At 35.6% G+C, this 13111-nt stretch overlaps 1 long non-coding RNA gene across 2 annotated transcripts in view; it reads right to left on the reverse strand.

Moving 5' to 3' along the window:
- Positions 1 to 5834: 5834 nt before the first annotated feature.
- Positions 5835 to 13111, reverse strand: part of LOC116788372 — an 86118-nt gene continuing 78841 nt past the window's right edge. For both annotated transcript variants that reach the window (XR_004357614.1, XR_004357615.1), the window contains 2 exons: positions 6042 to 6251; positions 5835 to 5910 (listed from right to left, as the gene is read on the reverse strand). This is a non-coding gene — a long non-coding RNA (uncharacterized LOC116788372). The remainder of the gene's footprint in view (positions 5911 to 6041; positions 6252 to 13111) is intronic.

Consider the following 13111-nt stretch of genomic DNA (forward strand, 5'->3'; position numbering starts at 1 on the left):
TATTACATCTCTTATTCTATTCCATTATCAGTAAAAGATATCAGTTTTGAAAACACAAAACCTTTTTGCTGCATATTAAAGAAAGAATATGGATGCTGCCACATGGTGCTCAACCCAGCCCAGCCCAGCTGAGTCTCTGGCAGTGGCCCTTGCTACAAAACATCCTGTAGATGTTGGCCCTGCTGAATTAATGACTTATTACACATTTTTACCCCACATTATACAAACTTACTCCTGAAGTAGTAGATTACAAGAGTAACTTGTTTATTTATGGTTATTTTCAAACAACAAAGACACATGACTCAGTGATAACTTGCAAAAGAGAGTCCTGGAATTTCTTTAAGTACTCAGAAGAAAAAAAATGCAACGAGCCTTGTTTTTGTTGAAATTCATCTTGTATATCTGTTTTATGCATGGGGCTTTTTAGAATGTTATTTTATAATGCTGTTAACAATCTTTTATTTCCATCCTAGTTGAGTCAGTCTTTTCATTTCTGCTTTAAATAAAATACTCCTACTCTTTTTGAAGACAAAGCTTTAAGCCAGTTGTATTTTACTATTCCTTTCTTTCCTATGCCTGTGGAAAAAAAATACAAAATTTCAAATGGTGGCATTTATATAACAGCACTACAGTATTTTGCTATCATTTTATTTCCTAATTTTATGCAGTGCCAGAGTTGACTTCCTTCCATTACTCTCATTCACTCCATCTTGTAGGGATTCCTAGATTATTTTTGCTGAGGAGTAACAATCAATTTTTAAATCAACAACTCTTAAAATATAAAAATAATGACAATTATTCTTTCAATGTAAATCACATTTGCTACTAATGCATTTCATTTTTTTAATCATCATTTCCATTTCCTTAGTTTTCTTAGGTTTCTCTGAACTTCTATGATCAATGTCCAGCCTTAAGCACAGTCAGAAATCCTACATTCTACTTGTGCATTTTTTCTACTTCAGGATATTCTGTATCTTTTTATTTTTTGCAAATATAAGCAAAGCATAAATACATAGCAATACATTTTTAGCATTAAGAAAAGTGAGTAGTGCTGTTCTTATAAATCCATATATGCAAGTGTTTGCACTCATGCCCACATACAAATATACATCCACAAAATGATGCCAAAAGTAATGTAGAGCTTTAGTTAACTTTTTGCCATCTTAAAAGCATCTACTATTGTCTCACTTCTCTCAACAATGTTTTCTGCAGAAAATATAGGAGGAAAATATATTTAGGCATTAGGTTGATTTCATGACTCTGCATCACTGGATATTGAACATAAAAATACAGCAGTAGGAACTCTTCAATAAGATTATTTGATTTTCTTCTAGCAAAGGTATTTGAGAAAATAATATAAATATTACTTATGATGAGATCTGGCAGAGTACTTTGCAACATCCAGTTTTATGTGGATGTGGATGTTTAAGTTTAATGTAACTTTTCAAATGAACAGTCTGAAGGAATAGTTCAACTTCAGCATTAAGATTTCCCTGAGAAAATATTTTAGGAACTAGACCTCTATTATTATAAAAAAAAAAAAAAAGAAAAGAAAGTTATATCTTGGAATATTTCTACTATTTCTCTTCAGTTAAACATGCCCATTATAGTAGCAGGAAAATTTTCCTGGAGTTCCTTTTTGGTGTTTTCGTTGCTTATGTAGCAGGTCATTCCATTAGGTAACCCTCCAAGTGACCCAAAGGAGATATATTAAAATCTGGTAATACAATACCCCTGGACTATTTTACATAATAAGATTTTTTTTTTTTCCCCAACTCCCAGATGTTGCTAAAGGACAGAAAAAAAAAAAAAAAAGACCTGTAAAATTCTTCATCATGAATCTTTTTTTTTTTTTCTGCAAATCCCTTTTTTCCCCCCTTTCAAAAGCAATTCTGAATAGAGGTAAAAGAAGACAAAACTTGACCTTTTGTGATCCCAGCATTAATAGGTCTGTTCATAATTCAATCTGTGTGTGTGTAGAAGCATCCATGTGGAAACATGCAGGCCTGAGAGACATAAAGCCTTTCCCTTTAAACATTATCTGACCCTATGAGTCTTATTCACAAAAGAAGGCTTACGTACGCATAAGTTGAAAAAAAAATGCGTGCTTTCATTGTGCTGCAGAGAGCCTACACATTTTACTCCTCATTCTCCAGGAAAACTCATCATGGAAGTGACACTTGTACAGGAGTTGGGTGAGGGAACGGCAAAAGAACACAACGTGGCAAAAAAACCCCAACAAAACAAAACCAAAAAAAAAACCAGCACATGTAAAGAATAAGCTGCTTTTCCCATTACAAATATAGGAGGGTCATCTCCTTGGTTGGCATGTGACAGGGTGAGGGCATGGATGGGAGAGGACTGTGTGTTACAGCCCTGCAAAGCTCTACCTGATAGAGCAGCATGTTTTTCTTGCTATATTAAAGCTGTTTCCTTCCTCCATAATCTATGTTCACCAAGGTGAGGGCTGTGTCAGCTGCACCTGGACTGATAAATATTTATAATGCAATGTTTATAATGTCATAGATTCTAATGAATGATTATAGAGTCCATTGGTTTTGAGGCAGCTCTGTAAGGTATTTTAGAACTTAAAGCCTATTGATGCCACTGCAAACCTACAGCAAACAAATAAGAGTACCAGGTATTTATATCATGTCTACACATAAAGTCCATCTATTATCAGTACCTGTTCATGCCTCTCCTGTTTAGTTTGGCTCTCAAAAGTCAGCTGGCAGTTTAAATGTTGTGTTACTCAGAGCCCACTCTGTGCCCTGAGCCACTTTGCACTGAACCTGTCAATTGAAACCTGAACAAGGGGCAGGACACACACAATTGTGAGAACAGCAATAAGAGTTTACATTTGGTGAAACAAGTCCTCAGCTGGTGTAGATCAGCCAAGCTACAACAACTGCAGTATTGATTTAGAGAGACAGATTGCTGAGGATCTCAGCCCAGCATCTGTAATTATTTTCTAAACAAGGCAAAACAAACAACATCAGGAATCATGAAGACTTTCTTAGTAAGTAATGACTGAAGTAATGATGACCTCCCCACCAAAGATTCCAGCATTTTCCTCCCCAACAGAGAGGAAGTACTGTCCAGATCTTGAAAATCACATTGTGCACTTATCTGCACCTGCATATGCCCAAATACTTTCAAAATATGGCATCAACAGCACTCACCTTTGAGAATCTCACAGGAAGAATGCTAAGGAAGGAAAGAAATGGAATTTCACAGCCCTTCATTGCTCTAATTGTAAAATACAAACGAGACTATTCAAAAGGTAATCAGAAACCAGAAAAACATCAAAAGTAAGGCTGTGATGGTGCCACAATTAGGTTTTTTTATGATGGGTGCAAATATTCAGATTTAGCACCTTTTAAATAATATGAAACATATCACATATCCCAATGATACCAATTGTGTTAAACCAATTGTTTGAATGCATAATTAATTTGTTAGTGAATAATAATCTAACCTTGGGCTGACTAAATATATCTACATTTTATTATTTTTCATAACACATATGATAATTAATATGCCCAGTAGTTTACCGAATACTTTCTATTCGATTTACACTCACAAGAAATTGTTTAGTTAGACCAATTTCAAAAATAAGGAATATTCAAAGACAAAGCTGGCCACTTGACATGGAAGTACTACTGAATTAATTTCAAACATATGGAATGTTCAAAAATAAAGCTGGCCACTTGACATGGAAGCACTACTGAATTGGTATTCAGGCTAATGTCGAGTGATAATGAAATTAATATCCACATTGAAGGACACATGAAATATTGACAACCAACTGAGTTATCCAAAAGACATCATAAAGGGGCTGACATTCTCTGGGGATGGATGTCACGATTCCAAAGAGAATCAAAGAACTGTGACCACCTTGCAGCCAGCACTCACTCTGCAGGCTGTGCTGCTCAGTTCAGCTCCTCACTTCCTCCTGGTTGTTCACAGGTTAAAGCTGCTCCCAGGTGCAAAGGTGAACAGCTCCTTGCTCAGGTTCAGACTCACAAATCCCAGAATCAATTAGGCTGGAAAAGACTTCTGAGATCATCAAGTCCAACCAAACACCACCGTGTCAACTAGACCATGGCACCAAATGCCACATCCAGTCTTTCCTTAAACACTTCCAGAGACCGCGACTCCGTCACCTCCCTGGGCAGCCCATTCCAACATCCAATCACCATTTCTGGGAAGAAATTCTTCCTGAAAGAATTCCAGGAGAAGCGTGCCTGTTCCCAGACAAGGTGTTTGAGCACGGGGTGGTGCAGTACCTGTCACCACTTCCACACTTTTGCCAGAAGTCTTTAGGAAGAGAGATAAAACGCCCTGTTGAAGAGCAAGGAACATCCTGAACAGCTCTTGCATTTGATTCACAACATTAAAACAAATCATGTGGATTTGTGTATCTGGGTTGTTAATTTTCAAGCTCCATGCAGAAAATGTAGTGTCCCTGAACTAACTGAATGACATTTACTGGAAAATCTTAAGCATCTAGAACCATAAACATGTTTAATATTTTGCCCACAATACATGGTTCTTTCTCTACATAAATTTTGTTGTTCCTTTTTATTTTCATGGCCTTCTAAGCATTTCAAGGGTGGTTCTGAGCATATTTTTGTTATGGTAATAATAAATAGCGTTTGTCTTCTACCTCCATATTCCTGTTAGTAAATTAAGGGTCATTAAGAGCTTTTTTTGCTTTTTTTTTGGTACTTGCTTTTAGCAGGCAGAGACAAAATCGCCAAGTACATGAAACTGGAAAAGTTATTCATGCCAACTTCAAGCAGACAGTTTAGGATTTCTGCCAAAGTAAGGAGATCAAGAGTGAGGTCTACATGGATCTGTTGTTTAGTGAGTCAGTTTTATTGAAGAAAAATATGAGTTGTTTAAAATTAGTAGATGACAAGGAAAAGTAATGTTACTGAGTCAAGTTATTGGCAAATACAAGTTATTGGTAGGGAAATAAAGTATCATTGATATAATTCTAAAAATATTTTTAATTACTTCAGGAAATGAAATGTTAATACATATTTACTAGTACCTTTCCAAAAAATGCATGTATTAATAACAATTAAGTCTTAATAATACTAATACTTAATAATACTAATACTTAATAATACTTAAGTCTGAAGGACTAATACTTTTTTGCCATCCAGAAACTTATGCTGAAATAATTCTTCACTTTTAATTGCCATGAATTCTCTATTAATATTTCATTTACAGAATATGCTGACAACTTCACCACATGAAATATTGAAAGAAAAATGCTTGATTTAATAGCTTTTCATTATAATATTTCCTGCATAATCTTATGATTAGCTTACTGAGTCTTGACATTGTAAACTACATTTTTCCCCTAAAAGAGCAGAACAGAGTTTAATGTTTATAATTAGAGCAGTACCACAGTTCTAACAAAAGCAAAGGAGTTACTTAAATTCTTAACTGAATACAAAACACTTTGCTATGTTGAAATCTCTCTTTTAAAAATAGTTTTGCAGGCGAAAGGAATCATGTACTTAAAAACATGGGAAACAAAATTTGAAAAAAACATCCCTAGTTTCTTTAGGAAGTTGCAGAAGTGATAAAAAGTGTGATCTCTACCTAAAGTTATATTGGTTGTATGAGATATAATCCCTGTAGGCAGGGAGGTTCTTGCTAAAGGCAGGATGAATCCATCCTATACATGGGGTCCAACACAGTGCTGGGGTCATGGATGACATTAAACACACTGAGAGCAACTACACAGAATGTTTTGGAATATATTGAATTTTTACCTCATTTCAAGGTTCTTACCCATCCTTCCCACCCAGCCACGAGGTGTTTTTCCTTTGTTCCAAAACACTTTGGCAGAAAGTAGGCTGGCAGCAGCAAGGAGGGAGGACTGAATCATGGCTACACATTTTCATCATGGAAACAGAGGTAGTGAAGTGGTCCATGAGGGACAAATCTGTGCCAGCAAGAGGGTCAACGAAATTTATTTCTATTCTGGCACAATGATGGAAGAAGAAGGAAATTGCACTTACCAAAATTCTGTTTGGGGGCAGAATAAGTAGCTCAGCACTGCTCCTCACGTGAAATCAGGAACGAGCTGCTCTTACTTCTTTTTGATCATTGTCAGATGTCAGTAAAAAACAATATTTGATTGTTATGGATGGATCCTAATGACACTTTTCAGTTTTTGATTTGTCCTTGAGTTAGAAGTTAATCTGAAGTGTAGTTTTACACAGAAAGGGCTAGAAAAGAGAAGAAAGTTAGAGTTCATGTCAGACCACTAAATATGGAATTAGGAAGATAAAGATAACAAAATTGGGGGAGGGGAAGGGGGAATGCAATAGTTGACTTCACACTGAAAAGAGTTATCTCAGAGATATTCCAGAATGTGAATAATTGTTCTACAAAAAAATATTCATATTAGTCATCACCCATCATAAGGTTCATTTACTTCAATAAGGACTGAGGTTTTCTCTGCCTGTCAGTATTGATGCTGAGCTCACAAGGTATTTAGTTGTTTCTGATAAGCAGGGTTAAATTGATTAATACAACAGGATCACAAGCCAATGAGAGTTTAAATTCAAAATAGAGTCTCACACACACACACGCACACACATATATACATACATACAGACATCCTGGAGTTCTTTTTTGTGTGTTCCAAAACAAAGCACAGAAAAATATCAAGTTCTCAGCTCTTGCCTAGCACAGCTCTTGATACCTCTGTTAGGGAAATTGCCCCTTGCATCTGTGGATCACAGTACTCCACTTAAAAAGCTGTAAATCTAAATATTCAGAAAATTGTATCCCAAAATTACTCTTTACTATTGCTTTACTGATTCACTAAGAGGCAGAGTGGTAGAAAACTGTCCTATTTTTATGTGAAGCTTCAAAGTCAGTTACAAAAAATAGCTTTTCTAGCCTTCAAAATATAGTCTTCTTTTTCTCTTATTTTTCAACAAAAATTGCTTGATGTAATTCACTTAATTCCTCTGGCTTTAAATATAATTCCTCTGTTATCACTGAAAAAATATCTAATGATTTTTCCCTTCTGAATACTAAAAGCAAACCCCAGCCAAAGATTGAATTATAAAATGGTACAGACACATGGATTAAAAACCCTTATGGAACACTTTAATATAAACATATATGGTATTTTCTTATGCATTTTCATATAATGCATTTTCATTTTTCTGTGAATTTGTTTTTTTATTCTGCATCGAAATGAAAAGGCATATATTTTAAATGTTATTAGAGTTCCTTGGCTTGTAATGTAACAAAAGACACTTTTCAGAATGAACAACCTAAGAGCTTCACGTATCCTAAATACATTTTTCTCTATTTTAAAGTGGCGAAAACTATGTCTAAGTCATGTGCAGTAAAGACGAGGTTAAAAAGAAAATAAGACCATCCTAGTTTTAAATGGTTGTTTAAAAGTTCCACTTTCCAGCTCATTGAGGGGGTCCTATTTAAACTCTGCTTGTACCCTACCTGTGGTAGGGATTGGCCTCATGGCTACATATCCCACCCTGAACAGTGGGAATTCTGAGATGCCTTTGCCTTCCCCGAGACACCTGTCAGTCGGGATCAGACATTAACTTCAGTGAAACCAGGGTTTCATCTACTGTCCCGAAGTTGGAAACAATTGAAACTATTCATCTGAGTGTGGTAAAGGAAATCTCCAGAAAGGAAAAAAAAAGGCTCTCTATATGCTTGCTGTCACCAGGAGATTTGATTGACACCAGTACACCCACCGGCCTTCAGCAATTACAGCTCAAAAGGAAACCAGAAGAACTGCGAGCAGATGGGTAAGCTTTTAAGTAAATATAAAAGTTAAAGATGATTACTGTTAGCCTTAGCACAGAGGGGCTTTCTTCCTGCCACTGACAAAGTTAGCTGTACAGCACGTGCCTTTCATTTGACAGAAAATATTGTTAAAATTCTGATGCTAAAGATGAGAAAATGCCTGGACGCTCGCAAAAGATCCAAGAGCTTTATTTTGAGAAATACTCAGGGCACTATTAAGGATCTCAGAGCACACAGACCTGTACTTTTATGCATAAGTAAAAATAAAGTAAAACATCTTTAAAGAAAATTCAAAAAAAAGTTTAAGCTGTTTTCGGTCACAGCTCTTTGCAAATTTGCATTCTGAATCTGCACTTCTCTTTAATGAAAATGAAAGCCACACATCCAGTGTCCTGTTTTTTTCAGCATACACACTTAATTTTATTCTTGCATCATGCTTACCACTGTTGAATGGGACTGTACTGAGTGGAAAATATTTAAACTGTTGGTTACATTTCAGAAAAGATATGTTTCTCCAGTCAGAAGAGCATAACTTGTCCAATAAAACAAAAATATTTCCACAGCATCATCTTTCAAAGAGCAGGATCTGTTTCTGACCGTCCTTATGTGGTTCTTTGTGTAACACCTGAAGCTGCAGGAGAGAAAAAAAGCCCCAAAGCTCCACAAAGCTACAGGTCACAGAGTTTCTGAAAGGCTTTGGCAGAGAAGGCGTGAGTCCAGGTTTGCACATCACTCAATTAAACGAGTTAAAAAGCCACCAACTTCAGCTGACACCACTTGAGTGCAGCTGAGGGTCTGTCCCGGGACATTCAGACACACAGGGGGAGGGACGAGTCAATTGTAAGTAGGGATACGTTGAGATCACAGGAAAACCCGATGGATCTCTGGGTCCTCACAAAAGGCTACAGAAGCTACACAGAAGAATAGCTCTTCCTTTTCCTCCCCCAAGGCTCCACAAGCAGCTAAGAATGATGATACTGTGAGCTCCTGATCTACACCCCCAAGCCAGACGCACAGAAGTTAAGGATAACAAGACAGGCATTAATTTCTGCAGCAACTTTCTGCTCTACACATGAACTCCTACAGAAAATAAAGCTCTTTCCAAGTACTCTTTGCTTTGCTCACGTGTGCTCTTTCAAAAGTGTGCCAGTCCCTGGTGTTCCTATGAAAATTGAGAAGAGCAGAGAAATTTAGTTAATTTTAGTTAATTTTTGTCCCCTCACAACTTACCCGCTCAGTTTTGTGTTTTTTTTTTTTTTAATTAAATCTTTGGTAATTCTAACTAGGTTCTAGTAAGCATCAGAATATCATATAATATATTATGCTAATATTATTTATTTAGTTAAACAGATCTGCCTGAGCAATTCTAATGAGAGGTGGAAATTGGTGAGCTGTCTGTGCTAGGACTCCAAAATGCAGCTAAATTATCTTAGGAAAAAATACATTAAAGAAAGAAAAAGGAAGTAAGCATGATAAGCAAAACTATTTTTGTTTGGAAAACAGGTTAAAGATTAAGAATGAAAAGCAAGAAGATAGAAGAAAATCATACACAGAAGTTGAAAAGAATACAAATTAGTAAAATCAAAAGTCCCCCCTGCCTTACACCTTGTAAGAAACACAAAGAATATTCACATGGATACAAGGGCTATGCCCCCTTATTTCCTTCTCACTTGAGTAGCTTTCTGCAGCACTTACGTTTAATTGCAGCAAAATGCTCACATTTTACATCCTGTGGGCCACGGCTTCCACAACCTCACAGGTGTAAGAACCTGGAGAATGAGCAGTAAGGTGGCATTAGCTCCTTTGATTCACTACATTTCTATATGTGTTAGTAGTAAACACCTTCAGCACCATCCTAATGAGCCCTTAACTGCCGGCAGTGTTGTGTAATTAACAAATTGCAGGGCTCAGGAGAACTCTGCATCCTTTCTTTCCAATAGAAAAATCGTTCCTGCAGTGCAGCTGTTGGACACTTGCAGCATCTTTTTAAGTGATATGTCTTAGCATTTAAATTTGTCAAAAAGAAAGCAAGCATTTCTTAATTTATTAAAGAAAACACATATAGTAATAAAAGAGGATATAAGAAGAGTCGTTTTCTTTAAAATAAAATGCTGTGTATATATGTATATGAAGAATGAACATAAGGAGCATATAAAAAATAAAACAAAATAAGTTATATACTACAAAAATTTGCAAAAGTTAAAAGATCAATTAATAGTTATTCAAATATTTTTTTAGTTGACCATAGGTATAAAAGTATCAGAATAACATGTTTATGCATATTATTTTAGCAACTGGTGCCCAAAGGAGATCTTTCAATAAAAACCCATCAAGCCTATTAACTTTGAAAAGTTATTATTTGAAACCAAATAGCAAACACCTACTGTAAATACCTTTACAATTACGCTTTTTATGCATATCAATATAAATAATATTGTTTAACCAAAATCCTATGACACTCAACCTTCATATATATGTTGACAAGATTCTCCAATGGTTTGTTACCATACAAAAGAGTGGGACAAATTACTTATTTATATATACAAAACATGCTTATAAAGGCCAGCTGCAGGTATTTTTTGGAAAGTGCATTTTAATAAGGTCCTATTCAGTGAGGGAACAAATGGGGAAAAAGTAGTTTGCACTACAGAGTTTAGTGCAAGAGCTTTCTCTTTTTCTAACAACGAAATCAATCATTTGTCCAGACTGTGGGGAGTCAGAGTTAGTTACTGAAAAGAGCTCCATATATAAACAAGTCAATAACTCATTGTGTGTTATTGTTGGACTGAAGAAGTCTGCTTTCAAAAAGCTGCCCCTGCTTCTCTGAGAATGAATGTCACTGTATTCAGGGAGTGAGAGAGGGGCCTTTTGTTTCTAGCTATTGCTAACTGCCATTTATGTATGGGAAAAGAGATGTGGCTGCTGGTTGTCCCAGGAAAACCAGACCATCACCACCACACAGTTCTGCACCGGGCCTGCCCTGTGCTTTATTTTGTATCTGCACTCCTGTTGGAGAATTCACATGTTTCATCGAGTCCCCGATTTCTCTAGGAATATTTTGTAAATGTTTGCTTAATTTCATAAAGATAAAATGGCTGAAGATTAGAGGAAATAACATATTTGACCATTTATTTTATCTATGACAGTAAAAGGAATAACACCCCAAATATAATTGACCTTAAGGTTTTCTGAATAAATAGCAACTTTAACATGTCTTTGTACTGTTTCACGTTTCTCCTTTAAAAGAGACTAAACCCCATAGTTGCTGAATCATCGCAATTCAGACTTGGGAGGAAAAGGAGAATTTTAATGTTATTTTTGTTCACCTAGCTGCAATCAGGATAAGATTCCTCACCCTCCAGTCCAACCAGTTAAAGAAAGTTCTGACCTTTGAGATTAAAGAATAAAAATCAGAAGTTCTGCGAATAATTTTGTTCATTCCAAAAAGAAACTCAGGGGAGATATATTCATATCTGTTAAGCTGTTCGCATGTAGAAGTGTTTTAAACACCATTTACAAGTGTAATCTAGATTGGATTCTTGTTAAAAATTACAAACTTCACTTTTCATTAAAAAAACAATATTTGACGCATTCTTTACAGTGACATAGAAATCAAAGTTTCTTTTCTGTTGAGCTGAATAAAACTGGAGAAAAAATCATAATCATTGTCTCATCCTGTGGAATTAGCAGGGGTTCACATAGGAAATAAACTTAATCCATGTTTCAAAATATTTACAGCACTTCCTTGGACTACAGAACATTTCTTAAATAATAAAGAAATATAGAAGAAACAACAGCCTTTTCCCACCAAACCATCATGATGAACATTCAGTACACTTCAGGAGGCAGATCAATAGGGAAAGCCCAACAGGAAAAGCTCATCAATATAGTTTCCAAGTGTAAATCCAGGATCACACTGTATAATCCCAGTTATTCCACAGGTTTGCAGCTCATGGGGTCTATGCAAACAAGGGTGGCTCTGATGAGCACCACTGCACTTACCCTGGGCTTTCAGAATTCACTGCTCTCCAGTAATGCCTCTCACACCTTTGAACCTCTGTGTGGCTGCAGGACAGTTCCAGGTGTTTTGAAATTTATAATTTTTGGTTTGTTTTTTTTTTAATATCAGATGCAGCTGCATTTCTGGCCGTTCCTTTTGTCTCTTAAAGAGTGATGAGATTCTGCCTTCCAGGGAAATCAGGCGCCCTCCTGGGTGAAATTATGCATCGAGGAACTCAGAGAAGATACAAGAAATGAATCTTATAAAAGTAACAGTTACTGAAGTTGAGGATGCATTTAAAAGCTTTGTTAAAACCCAGACCTGTTACAGTTCTTCTGAATAAAACCCTAGAGACTGGACTTCCACCGCAGCAGTGTTGTGAGGAAAATCAAACTTCAAAAATAATTCTTATATTAAAAAAAGTGCTGATGTCACAGCTACAGATGCTGATCAACAACAACAGAACTTAGTCTTTATGTCCCAGAAGATTTTCAAGTGTGCCATTTGGCAAAAAAGAATATTATAAACTGGAGGGAAAAGGTACAAGTTGGCTGAATTAAAAAGGATTTAATGAGTGGATACTGGTATATACTTTAATATTTCTGTAGTCATGCAAACTTTTTTTGATTTGATAAGTTTGGCAAAAAACAATTAATGAATAACAACTTATCATAACAACTAATAACAACAGAAGGAAATATGGTGTAAAATCAAGTGGAATAAGTTTATTTTAAGTGGCCAAGCAACACTAGGAAAAAATACATAAACTACATAATACAAGTAGGCATATATAGATATTTCAGAGAAAAAACTTGTGCCATAACTTTTAAAAATATATTTACTTTGAATGGGAAAGATACTAATAGTTGTTAAAGATACTTCATGCCTGATGGGAATACTTTCCTTCATGGAAATGAAAGAAAAGTGATAAAACATTTCACTTATACAAACATTCTAAGTTACGCTTCTTAATATTATCAATTCTCATCATAGAGAAAAATTCATATTAAAATTCCCCTGTGGGAAGCAATCTGAGACTACTTATTTTCATATGACCAAAAAAATCAAACAAGATAAAGAAAAGGATAAAAAACAGATATTAGGCAGAGAGAATCTGATTGCTCAAGGACACAGCAAATAGTAATGAATTGGTATCCCTACTTTTTCTTGTTTCACCATGAAAAGGGACAATAATAAATATTATTTGTCATGACTGTTTTAGTTGCCTTATTAAAATACCAACTTATTGACTAACTGCTTAGAACAAGATCCATCTCTAACGAATTTGTATTGCAG

This window comes from Chiroxiphia lanceolata, chromosome 6 (genome assembly GCF_009829145.1).
Source record: "Chiroxiphia lanceolata isolate bChiLan1 chromosome 6, bChiLan1.pri, whole genome shotgun sequence".
NCBI lineage: Eukaryota > Metazoa > Chordata > Aves > Passeriformes > Pipridae > Chiroxiphia > Chiroxiphia lanceolata.